Source organism: Thrips palmi, unplaced genomic scaffold (genome assembly GCF_012932325.1).
Source record: "Thrips palmi isolate BJ-2018 unplaced genomic scaffold, TpBJ-2018v1 HiC_scaffold_8, whole genome shotgun sequence".
NCBI classification, from domain to species: domain Eukaryota; kingdom Metazoa; phylum Arthropoda; class Insecta; order Thysanoptera; family Thripidae; genus Thrips; species Thrips palmi.
Window position 1 is genome coordinate 7,561,192 of NW_023144635.1, and position 13,235 is coordinate 7,574,426.

General features: G+C 60.1%; 1 non-coding gene across 1 annotated transcript; it reads right to left on the reverse strand.

Annotated features, from left to right (window-relative positions):
* Positions 1-11,838: 11,838 nt before the first annotated feature.
* LOC117654011 lies at positions 11,839-11,957 on the reverse strand. Its single transcript, XR_004588271.1, has one exon. It is a non-coding gene; the product is annotated as a 5S ribosomal RNA (ribosomal RNA).
* Between the last annotated feature and the right edge of the window lie 1,278 nt (positions 11,958-13,235).

A 13,235-nucleotide genomic window follows, 5' to 3' on the forward strand; every position in this document is an offset into this window, starting at 1 on the left:
CGGACCGTGTAACTACAGGGAGTCTATGCCCTTCGTCTAAGTTTCAAAGCTCCTCAGGACGCCGTGTGTGCCATCTACAAGTCATGCGGCTGCTCCACGGCCTGCATGGCCTGGTCCTCGGCCTGGCCGAGGCGCGCTCTCTGGCCAAGACGCCCCGAGGCCACGGTGGCGAGGTGGCGGTCCGGTGCGGGCAATTGCTCTCATGGCTGCATGCACATCACATGCTGTACGCCCTGTAGGCCGGCCGCGTGGACCTCGTGGACCGCGGCGCCCGCGGCCATAGCGATCGACGCCCGCCGCACGCGGACCTGGCCACCGCGGCGACCTCCGTCATGACCGCGTCGACGCCCCCGCACACACGTGGTGGAGACGGTGGCGCGCTCTGGACGCCACCGCAGCCCGCCCCGCCCCACCCCACCCCGGCGCGCTAGCCGTCTGAGGCCTGTCTGGCCGCGCGGCGCCGTATGCTGTGCCCGTTACGCGACCTACTTGGGCCCCAAATGAGTGGAATGGAGCAGTAGTTTCGTCAGCAGCAGCGGCGGTGGCGGCAGCCGACGAACAAGCCCAAGCCCGGCCGCCAGGCATGGCCGCCAGGCCCCGCCGTCGCTGCGTCGCTGCGGCCCGCTAGGGGGGGCTCCTCCTGGAGGCCGTGGAGGCTCCATAGTGTCCCTCGCTGCACCATTCCAACAGCGTTTACATCGCCTCTTCTCTCTCGCACCCTTCCACTTCCACTTCGGGCCTGCCATAAGTGCGAGCGAGACAGAGCGATACTGTTCGGAATCGTCCCGCAGAGGCGCTGCTGTTCTCGGGAACGGAATGAAATTCGCCGCGAACCCGGCGTGCCGGTTTCTCTTTGCAAAGGGAAGAGGCAAAAACAACAAAAATGAGGAATAAAAAAGCGAGTGCCGGACGCGTCTCATTCATTGCCATTGTTCTCGTCTAGAAAATGTTGGCTGCGTCCTTTTTGCGCGGAGAAAGTATGTCAAGAAATGGGCAGCCTAACCTAACCTCACCGCCCCTTCTTCAGCTCATCTCCTTTTTGCGAATCAATGCGAAGTCGCGAAGTCGCAACGCGTGACTGGTTTACGGCCTGATAGATGTTGCCGCGAGCGGCCGGCCCGGCCCGCCGCTCAAAGCGACTTGGCTTTCTGGCCTTTTTAAGGTTTTATTGGTTCCGGGCCGGGCCGCCGGGCCTTGCGTCGCTTTGCTACTTGACCCCCCGCGTTTTGTTTCGTAAATGTTGCCCTTTTTATGAGGGGCTCGCCTGGCCGGCCGACCGCGTTGTCTTATTACTTTTTTTGCGTGCAATTTTTTTTTTCGGGTGCCTGATTTTCTTTTCGTTGGGCTGCGTGGAATACATTAAAAAAAGGTGGCGAGGTTTGCATGCGGGTGGGCAGGGGCAGGGGGTGGGGAGGGAGTGGGGAGCGGGGGGGGGGGGATAGACCCTCCCGCGTTTCGTGAAAGTCTAAAGAAAGAAGTTTGCGAAAGGAAAGGTAGCGCAAAAAAAACAACACCAACACACAACGCGACATCTTTAGAATGAGGCAGTAAATGAGATGAGGAAACCGTGCCGGTCAGCATCGCAGCAGCGCAGCAGCGCGCCATTCGTCCTTCTTGTGTATTCATCCTCAAACGGCAGAACGCGGCAGAACGGCAGCGCGCTTGCGTTGTTGCGTTTTTTCTTGTTGTGCGCTTTTTTGCTGCTTTTTGCACAATCGGCGCGAGGCTCGGCCCGGGGGAGTGAGTGAGTGGGAGCGCAGCGGTGCGCAGGCCAAGCTTTCTCCCGTCCTGCTCCCGCTGCAGGCTCCTTCCGAACAGTGTCGTGCCGCTCTGTCTCCCTCGCACCTCCCGCAGGGCCGCAGGGGTGCGAGGGAGACAGGTGTGCCCGGTGTGCCCTCGTGCAGCGGGTGCACGGCAAGGTGCACGGCGCCAAGGCGTCCTTGCCGAGGGACACACGTGAGGGTGGCGGTGCCAGGGCGGTGCCCTCCGGCTCCGGCCGACCCACTGCTCGCTTTGTAGGCCACGCGGTGTTGGTCGACGACCCGGAGAGTCCCTGTAGCGTGTAACGGGTACCGGGCCGGGGCGGGGCGGGCCAGGGCCTTGGCCAGGGCCGCGGTCGCATCCCGTCGGGAGCCCCCCTGGGCCGAGGCGGCCGAGAGTGGTCCGGTCCCGTTAGGGCGGACCATGCCACCATGCCACCCTTACCTGCGGCATTGTCATGGAGGTTCGCTGCGTGCAGTATCGGTAATGTATTTTTTTGGGTCGCGCCCTGTTGCGTAAGGGCCAGTGGGCCATCCGGCGCGGAGGCGCGGACAATGGAGGTCAACGGCCCCCAGGACTGGGTCCAGGACTGGGTCCAGCAGGGCTCTGAAGTCTCCGAGGGGGCGCGGGCGGGGGCGGGACCGGGGAGGACCGCCTGAATGCGCCCCCATGGCCCTCTCGCCCTCTCTCCCGTCGGCACACCTGCGCCCTTGAAAGATCGCTCGGCCTTTCACCGCCGCATGCCGGCCAAATGTGAGGAGGACCCGGGGCGGAGAGCAGGGCGCGATGTGTGAGGGTGTGAGGGAGACGGAGTTCGGAATCTGGTGGCCGGCCAGGCCGCACCATGGGGCTGCGGGGCTGCGGGGCATGGCCTGCGGGGCCATTAGGAATTAGTCTCGCCCGAGGCGCGCTATGTCGCGTCATTGCGTGCGGGGGCGGGGCCGGCGGGGCGGGCAGCACACACACGCCCACACGCACACGGCACCGCCGCAGACCGACGCCGCCACTCTTACGTAAGACATTGGTGGATGAACGCAATTTGCGGTACCGCCGGCCCATCTGCCTTTAGCCACGCCGCTCTCTCTCTCACTCTCTCACTCACAAACACACAGCTGGCTGGCTGGCGCTGCTGGACCCTACGGCGAGGACTAGCCAGCGAGGCTGACCACCGAGCCCTCTAGCCACCCTGCAACGCCACGCCACTGGCCAGTTCGTTCGATACCTCTGGATGATGGTAGTTCGATCGTTCGATCCGGCGGGGCGACGGTTCTCGAGGTGGCCGCGAGGCCGTCGCATTGTTGGAGTCGCGTAAGCCAAGCCGGGGCTAGAGGCCCGAGGTAGGCCTAGGCCGGGGCGTTATCGAGTCAAGCCAACGAGCTTCCCCTTCCGCGTTGGTAATGATCGTCAAGCTCTCGTGGACAGCACGAAAAGCTGCAGCCTGATGGCGCCTGATGGCCGAGGCGCCAAGCTCCAAGTGCACCCGGAACCCGATGCCCCGCGCTGCAGCACTGCACTCGGTGCAGCGTCACTCACTTTTCAATTCGCTCAAGGCCTCGCGGGGCCGCGGGCCGCGGGCCGCTTGGCGGGCCCGAGTGTGCCCTGCAGTGCACTGGCGCCCTCTGACGCGCCGCCGCCATGCCGCCGCCATGCCGCGGTGACGGCGTGACGCCACCGCCTTGCGGTCTTGGCGGTTAGCGAGCAGGCGGAGCGGGCCGGGCGAGACGGGCAGCGTGCGTGCGAGCAGGTGAACGCGGGCCGGGCGCTGAGCCGCTGGCCGCCGCCGGCCCCCACATTGTGGTGGCCGAGTACGCATCGTGTACGCGAGCGCGCTGTTTAAAGCCGTCTCTTTTATTTTGGTCCGCGTTTTGTCGACGATGTCGTCCTTTTCTGTAGAAAAGCTGGAGCGACCCGCCTTGTTGGGCCGCGGCTGCCGCGCACGCTTGCCGTCCAGGCTGGCTGAGTCCTTTCAGCATCACTAGGCCGGCGGGAAAAAGAAGAAGAAGAGGGAATCGTGGCTCGGCGGGGGAGAGCGCCCGCCACGCCCCGCCACGCCCCGCCACGCCCCGCCCCACGGCTGCTACTTTTTCCATGGCTCTTTCGCAAATGAATTCGCAAGATCATCAAGGTCGGCGTAGACGAATACGCGCCAGGCACTCGCCGCGCCGTGCCTGGCCGTGCCGTGCCTAGCCGTGCCGTGCCTAGCCGTGCCGTGCCGTGCCGAGCCGTGCCGTGCCTCGCCGCGGCGAGCTCGCGGCCGCCGATATGTAACTGGAGGGGAGATGAAATGGCCGTTATTACAAAATATCACGTGACGTGAACTCGACACCTTGCCGTGCTCCGCAGGCTCCGCACGGCCTTGCCCCGCCCCGCCCCGCCACCTTATGCAACCGCGCGCCAAATTCCTATGCTAATTATTTGGCGCGAGTGATTTTGAAAACGACTCCCAGTGTAGCAGTGCTAACGAACCTCGTTTCGCTTTGTGCTTGCAGGACTCCGCCACCCGACGAGGACGACGCCGTCCCCGGCAGCCGCCCCTGTCCGCGGCACAGCGGGCACAGCAGCCGCCTGGCCCTGTGGAGGAGGCCATCCCCCGAGCTGAGGCATCTCCTGCACTCACCGCCTCTCCACCGGAGCTGTAAGTATCTCCTCCCCTGCCCCGCCTCCATGTCCATGGTGATGCTGGACTCGCTGGACCTAACGCTGTCTTCCCTCGCGTTGCAGATGGCCTGGACGGACGGAGTTTCGGATGGAGTTCGAGATGGCAGCTCACCGAGCAGCTCACCCCCCATCCCCATCATTAGTCGCCGTTTGCGGGGACCGCAACATGTTGTTTGTTTGTTTTTTAAAAGTATTTCTCTTCAAGAACCAAAAAGAAAATCCTAACTAAAAGTATATATTGTGAGAAGAAAGTAGTCTCCGACCATCCACGTTTCGTGGTGGTGTTGTTTTCATCGCCGACATCTTCATCCTCATCGTCATCTTCACCACCACCACCACCACCACCACCACACCGTCAGACACAGAGATGACCGTCGCGCCCAGCCAAGCCGAGGTCGCCGCCGTGGACTGCATGGACTGCGCGCCGCACGGCGCGGCACCCACTGTCCTTGTGGACGGGCCAGTTGGCCAACCTGCCGAAAAATACGTCGATAGTGACGTCAGCGAAGGGAGGGAGGGAGGGGAGGGGGAGGGGTGACTTACAGGCGACTTCAGAGCAGGGCGGCACGCTGGGCACGCTGCTCCGTGGCGGGGCGCCGCGCCTCCACCGACTTGCACTCCGAGTCGCGGTGGCCCGTCGCGGGGGCAGAGCGGCAGAGCGGCAGAGCACTGCCTCTGTGTCTCGGCCGGCTCGGCCGCCTCGGCTGCCTCCACTCGATTTGACGTTTCCTGGTTAAATCCCAGCGAGGCAGCGCAAGTGCCGATCCAGAAGGTGGTGCCCCAAGGTTGGCAGCGCCGGCAGCGCCGTGCCGTTCGTCGCGGCTCTGGTCGTGGCCATCGACAGCGGCAAGCTGCGCCAAGACGCGCTGCCAACCTTGCGCCGCATTTATTAGGTCACCTTGATCGGTGCTCGAAATTCTTTTTCTTTTTTTTTGTCTTTTTGTTTTGGGGGCGCTTTGCTTTGCTTCATAACCCAGTGAGAGACTTCCTGACAGACGCACTAGACAGGCAGCGCACACTGTGCACTGTCTCACGACTGTGTGACTTCACTGCCACTCGTTGGCCACTCGAAACTTCGAGCTTCATGATGTACTTAAGGGCATGAGGTCTTCATGTGGTGTCTGCATTGTTCATCGCGTAAGACTGGTACACCGTAAATCTTTTTATGTTAATGGTGTAAAACATTTACCCCAAAGGATTTTGGTAATCATTGTTGTATATTTTTGTTAACTTATTTATTTCTTCGTTTCAAAGTATTTTGTCTTTGTCAGTGTAGTTTGAACTGGCATTTGAAATAAATTAATTCTATGTGCTATTTTAGTTAATTATTCTGGTTATTTTCACTTTTGAGGCAGTGATTGTAGTTCGTACATGTTGGTTTGTAACGCTCAAGCTGGTGATTTTACAACAATTCAAAGGTGCTGGGCTGTCTCAAGCAAACACTCTCTACCCTTACGGCTTACAGCTGATTGTATGGCTATGAAAAATATGTCAACTTAGACCTGCATTGTTTTGTCGACATGCATAGGCTTCTGTGATATCGTCCCATTGGAGATAAGAATCGTTTCATATCGACATGACATGGAATTTGTTGAAAATGGAATTCCTAGTCGCGCTCTGTACTCATATCGAAATGTAGGCCACCCTTTGTCATCAAGGTTTGTCCAGACGACTCCTTATCTTAAAGCATTGTCGACACTTAATTTAAGCGAATGCAAGTAAACAATCCTGTTGTTCACATTGCCTCTAGTTAACTCTGCCACGAATGACGAAAGCCATATTTTCTTTTATGAGAGCAAGCGCTTTAAGTTCTCCCCTGCTACGGGGCTTTCTTAATTTATATCATGTAAAATTTTTGTACAATCAAAACAAATTAAATGATTCATTTTTTATGAAACCGATTTTATCTGTGATTACTCAAACCCCTCTCTTCACGAACACATTTGAAACAAACTAAAGAAAAATTAAGAAAAAGATCGTTTTCTTTTTACGAAAATTGACATACAGCATTAGGCGTGAAAGAGCCAGCCGGCGAGTCTCTCTAGGCGAGCGCCAAGCCGAGTCCCGCCGGAAGTGGTGGGCAGTTCTCTAGCCGATGGCAGCGCCGCCTGGTGGGCGAACGCGCGACGGACTCGTCCAAGTCTAGTCGAGGTGCACTGCCCAGGCCACGCCGGCCACGCCGCCACGCCACAGGCCGCTAACATTGTGGCACTTACGCGGTTTGCCCGGCGCGCCGCGCGCCGCGACAGGAAGCTCATCCAGGCTTTATAGCGCCGTTTGCCCGGCAGACAGATGTCGCACCGCCGAGCCATTTGAATGGCTAGCTCTAGTGCGACGCGACGTGGAATCCTACAGCATAAAAGGTGGCCCACCGGCTGATTATTCACGTGATCAACTCTGAAATGTGGGGACAAACAAAGTCGCCACTTTATGGGGAACCCATCACAACCGCGGCTATTGCCGCGCCGTGGCCGACAGTGGCCGTGGGTCGTGGCCTCGGGTGAGCACCTGCCCGTCAGAGTCTCATCGGGGCAGTCCGACTCGTCTTGTCGAACACTGTTCCATCCGGAAAAGTACCCCGACGGCGCGACGCAGGGTGAGGAAAAAGGAAAACAAGAAAAAGAAGAAGGGAAGCCCTCCCCGGCGTCCACGCCGTCCACGCGGCGGCGAGCCGAGGCGGCCGCCGCCGTGCTGTCGGACAGCCCGCGGTGCGCGCGCGTCCGGCGGGCTGGTATCGCCGAGGCGGCGGGAGCCCTCGGTGCGCGGGCCAGCCTCGGGGCCAGCGGGCAGTGGGCCTAGGCCGCGCCGCGAGCCACGAGCCGCGTGAACTGCACTGCCTCGCCGATCTGAACTCGAACTACGAACCGCCCCCACCGCCCGCGTTGAGGTCTCCGCAGGTCCACCCCACGCCTTGGCGGGGCGGGGCGGGGCGCGGCGCGGCGGGTTTCCAGAACTGTCTCAACTCGTCCGGGCGGCAGGGCGCGGCAGGGCGCGGGCCACGGTATTTGCATTCTTGTCCGTGCGAAGCTGCGAAGCGCTTTCCGCGAAGCAGACCAGCCCTTTCTGCCACAAAGCCTCCAAAGGGGCTATTATAGGCTATTACCTCCAGACCTCCAGCCAGCCATAATGCGGGGCAGGCCAGGGCGGCCTGGTTAGTGGCCTGGTTGACCTGCATCAACGTCAACGGGGACACCGGGGGACACTGGCCAAAAGGATTGGCGGAGGGAGGGGGGGGACCGGCCACGCGCGCTGACGTCTCGGTGTCCGCCACTTGCCAAAACTGCCCCCACCCCCGGCCCCGCACCCCAGGCCCGCCTTGCAGTAAAACTGTTTGCACGGCCGGGAGTGCACGCGCCACGATGTCGTCTTCCTGTCCTTCTCTATGGCCTTTCTTCAGCCTGCGGAGCCTCTGCGGAGTGACGAGGACAGCGCCATACAGTGCGACTCGGTTTCGCCAAAACTAACGGCACCTGACGGATTGTCTCGTTGACTTTGTTATTGCACCCGGGACGGTTCCGAACCGCGCTTTCGCCGCCCGGTCTCTCTCGCTCTCACAGGCCAGCCCATCCCCTGCGTGCGAGAGAGACGGGGGGACGAAACGCTGTTCGGCATCAGCCTGCAAGTTAACCCTCCGCCGGCTGGTCCTTCTCGGTAGTCGTTGTTCGCCGTGTTTTATTCGTCGGGCTCCAACAGAGGGTCAAGGCCGAAGGGAGGCTCGCAGTTTTTGCTTCTTCTTCTTCTTTCCTATTCGCGAGGAGGGTGGAGCGTTGCCGAAGGCACCGACTGCTGCTGGACAAGCTGGAAAATGGGGAAAAGGTGCCCTTCATTGACTCGGGTGCCTTTCGTAGTGGCTGACGAGGGGGAGGGTGAAGCCCCCACACCGTATGTCATCGAATAACGTCAGTTGCGGCCGCGGTGGCCAATGACAGCGCCGGTGCTGCGTCGTCGCGTCGCCGCGGCCGAGTGGGCAGTGCGGCAGTGCCGCGCAACCGAATGCATTGGCAGTTCGATGCTGCCGCGCTTGCCGCGCTGCTGTTCCTGGAACTCTCGGGGCACATCCGTTCCAGAGTGCCTGCAGCGCGTCAGCGCGTGTGCAGTGGGGGAGGGGGGGGGGGGGGGGGGAGCCAGTCGGGTCGCGTGCCGTGTCGCACTGCAAGGGGTAGCAGGTGCTGGCCTGCACGGCCTGCCCGGTGCAGCGGGCCCCCGCGGGGCCGTGGCCAATCCGCCTGTCAATCGACGCTCCCCGTTTTTGCGAGAAACGCGTCGCTTTTCGCGCCATTTCTGCGAGGCGCACGTAAAGTCCCCAAGTCCCGTAGTCCGGCGGGGCAGGCGGGGCCACAATGGTGCCGTGAGTCACGGAGCCCTTTCGTCCTCGACGTCCTTCGCGCCAATCACCCCAAGGACGGATTGACTTCGCAAGCCGCCCTGCGCGGTCACTTTAAAGGACTCGGTAAAAAAATGCAGGAGAAAAAAACAATCTGCGCAAAAAAAAGCGACGGAAAAGTGCCGTTACCTGGTGGTCCTGAAGCCCGTCTCATTCATCGAGAGGCTGTTTGCCAAGGCAGGCCTGCAGCGGTACGACGCAGCAAAGCGCAGCGGGACCCGAAAAGGCTCTGCACTCCGGGGACCTAGGCCGACCAGGGAGACGACGACAGTTCGACTCTGGCTGAAGTACGCACAGTAAATTGAAATCAATCTCTACGGAAAACGCTAAGAAATGAGTGTGGTTTTGGTGGTCGCATACTCAGGCATCCTCAGAAACAGAAAGGGTTACAGACCTGGTAAAGTGAATGGGTAAACCTAGTATACTACTGACAACGTGTCTGACTACGTCAGAAGTAAAGGTCCGGCGTCACGCGCGCAGCTGGGCGTCGGGCAGAGCGGACAGAGCGGCGGGCAGTCGGCGCTGCAGCGCATCACCTTTTCCAGCTGGCGGGCTGGAGTGGCTGGAGCGCGGGCTGAAGCGGGCTGGCCTCCACGCAAGCACAGCGCAAGCAGTAGGCAGCATAGCAGGACTCAGCTCTCAGGCGGAAGGCATAAAGACACCAAGATTTTATGGCAACCTTCGTACCTTGGCACGCCACCGTGCGATGATAAAAAAGGCAATGGGGAAGCTGCTGGGCCTCCCCCGCACCGCCACGCCCCGCCCCGCCCCGCCCCGCCCCGCCCCGCCGCGTTCGGCAGCCCCAACGCGACGACGGACTGCAGCGAGGCGCCGGGGACGGGGCGGCGCGGGGCAGTGTCTCTGCAGTGCTGCAGCAGAGCCGCGGTCTTGCTGATGGTTCGCCACCAGAACGGTTGCAAGCCGTTGACGGCCCATGGCGGCGCGGTGGTTATCAGTGTCCTTCCCAAGGCATTGCTCCGCCAAAGTAGTTTTACGTCAGACACATCCAAAATCTTTGATTGCAAAAACAAGAATTAAGGAAAGGAAGAATGGCGAGGACCGGTAGAGGCAGCGCCAAAACAAAATCAAAGCACAGAAAAAAATGGGCATATCTACATTCGGGGCGTAAATCACTCGAGCCTAAATACTGTCGGGCCAGTTTTTTTTAACCATCTGCCCATTGAGGCCGTCTTCGTTTTTCTCTCCGGAGGTATCGGCTGTGCAACGCGACGGCCGGGAGACACCACCGAGACACCGCCGAGACATCGCGGAGCCAGTTTGGCGCGCGGCCTTGTGGTGACAATGTCTAATCCGCCACCATCAAATCAAACCGCGGAGTGCCGGGCCCACGGGACGACGCGCGGGGAGGGGGCCGCGAGTCGCGAGGCGAGGCTTCAGCCCAGCGAATCTACACTGGACTAATTAACCGTGTGGCCGGCAGGATGAGCCAACAGCCAGCACACACACTCACACACATACACACACGCACACGCGCGCGCACGCACACGCGCGCGCACACACACACACACACACACGCACACACGCTCACACTCACTCACACACACACACACACACACTACCACGTTGCAAAAGAATCCGTCCACGCTGGATTCCTCGGCGGCGTGTATCCCTATCGCAGGGAAAAAAAGTGGTGGAAGAAACTATTCGATCCCGCGACCTTCCGGCTCGGCGTTCGCTCGGCGTGCACGGAGCGCGTGCGCGCGCGCGTGCGGCGTGGAACCTGTTGCGCCAAAAGCGACGGGGTGGAGCAAGGCGGGTCAGTCAGGCGAGGACCCGACAACCGCTCCAAGATTGAATATGGGGATACCAAAGTTTTAAAATTTCATCAAAAAATCAAGAAAAAAATAATTCTGCAGATTTAAAAATTTACTTGCGAGAAAAAAAATTGAAAAAATGACGAGTGGGTGACAAAAAAAAAGAAGCTGGAGGTTGTCTCGTTTTCCGACCCGACGACCTTATCGGGTCACCCGGCATTGATTATATTCTGAGGCTGTGTCGCTGTGTCTTTCGCCTAATTTCGCCTGCTTTTCCGCGGGCCGACCGCGGGCCTGGGCCGGATCGTCGTAAAACGACCAAACAAGGCCGAAATGAATAACAAGGTGGGCCCCCCTAGGCCTGCCAGGGGCCCGCCAGGGGCCCGCCCGGCCCGGTGACAAGGATGGAGGCTGACGCACGCAATGCGAAGCAAAGTTCACGGCCGCGTTATCAGAGTAGCAGAGCGGTGCTGCCGCCGCCTCTGTCTCTATCGCACTCGAGAAAGGCCGCATGTGCGTGCGAGAGAGAAGGCGCACTCCAGACTCCGGAGCTTCCGGGCGCGGGATGGCTTGGAAGTTGGTAAATCGCGGACGGTCCCCGTCGGTCCCCGTCAGACGCTGGACCACGGCGACGCGGCCCGTCAGATGAAAGTCGCTTACCGAACTCTTCCATTGAGTCGCAATAATAATGTGGGGGGCAAAAACACGCACTTCTCGCCCACCTTCCCAACCTGGCTTACACAATATTTCGAAGAAGGCGGGGCGACTAGGTGCGAGGCGTGCTCGGGGCGGCACCGCGCCGCACTCAAAGATGTCCTACCTCTCGGCAAGAGCGCCGCCAGCGCGGCCGCCAGGTCGCCAGGTAGACGGTCATGTCAACCAGCGACTAGTACACGTTCAGAACCAATGTGTGACCGGGTACGATGGTTTCGGCAGGGGGCTATGTGCTTCGCCGTGCTCGTGGGGGTTTCGTCTGTGTGTGAGTCTGTGCCTGTGGAATGACAACATGAGCGTGGTGCCGGGCCTCCCGCCACTAGCGCGGTTGGTTCGCTTGGGTTCGACTCCCATGTAATGTGTGAAAACTTGTCTGTCTCGTCTCTCTCTGTCTGATTTCCCTGTCTGTCTCTGCGAGCACGGCAAGGTGCGGGAGGGGGGGATCATTTAGAAAAAAAAAATGATTTATTCGCGGCACGTGACCGGAAGTGGCGAAAACAGGGGTGGTCATTAAGTAATCTATGATAGCAACGTTGGCAAAAGGGATGCCAACGGCATGCGGTGTTCCCAAGCGGTCACCCATCTAAGTACTGACCGCACCCAACGCTGCTTAACTTCGGTGTGCGGAAGGGAACCGGTGGACCCAGCGTGGTATGGTCGTTGGCGAGAGACGCTGCAGCGCGCCGCGTACTTGTAGCGCTGCTGCCAGTCTCCTGCCGCGGCGCTCCGAGCGGGCTCGCTGAGCGTTGGCGAAGCTGGCCCCACATGGCTGACTTGTCCGGGCGAGAACAACGCATTCCGGTATCGGCCCGTACTATCAACACCGATCCGTCCTGCGTCAGCTCGGATATCGGGCCGAGCTGTGTGAAAATGCGTGCTTGGACGGCCCCTCCCCCTGGGGGGCTCCTGGGGCCGCCGGGCCGGCCTGCAGCGCGGCGTAATCAACCTGGGGGGAAAGACGGGCATTTTCGGGCAGTGGCGAAAAAAAGGTCGATAGGTGAGGGTGAGTTGGGAATAGGGGGCCGGGCTGGGCCGGACGGGGCCGCCTGGACCACATCCCCCACTGGGAGGCCTGCCAGAGGAAGAAAGACTTCCGGGTCGGCGTCTTCAGCCTAATGAAATTCCGATGATGAATGGTTCTCCGCCACTGTGGGTGCGCCGCGGTGCACCGGCACATGTGAACTCGGCGGCCGATCCGCCAACGAGGCCGAAAACAACCAACAAATGGGCCGTGTGCGCGATTTTGCGGGTTTTCTGTCTGTACTGCAGCGAAGCGGCGACGGACCTAAAATCTACGTATTTGCCAAACTTTGCAAATTTTGCATTGCGATAGACCTCGACGCAGTCCATCATATGCTATAATAGAGACACGTTGAATGCTTCGTCGTCCACCGCCCTTTCTCTCTCCCCCCCTCTCGGCCGCCCCTGCCCCTCTCGAGCTCAGCACACCTGGGCGTGGAGGAGTGCTTTCGTGTAGCTCACCGAGTATGACCGCCGGCCGCACCCAGGACCCAGGTCCTCGGCAAAAGGGAAGAAAAAAAAAATGATCGTCCAAATTAAGATTATTTATACAAAAAAAAAGCCAGAGGAGCATGGAATAAAAAAATCGGGATCAAGGAAGAACTACCTGGGCGGGGAGAGTCTGGAGAGGCGGGCCCAGTTCGATGACCTAACAGCCCAGCCACCCCCACACGTGCACACGTGGCGGTGGGTACACTTCCTGGTGGCGCCAGTTCAAACAAACCGATGAGATTTGCATTGCGGAGACGGGGCGGCGAACCGGTGCAAACGGCTCTTCCCAGTGTGCCCCATCCACCAAAGGGCCTCCATCCATTTCGTGAGGTCAGTTTTTGGGTTCTGGGCACCACCTTCCCCTCAAGGGGCCTACCTTCTCTGCTCATTATCATGGGATGTTAGATGTTCTGAAACCATCCCTCCTCCAA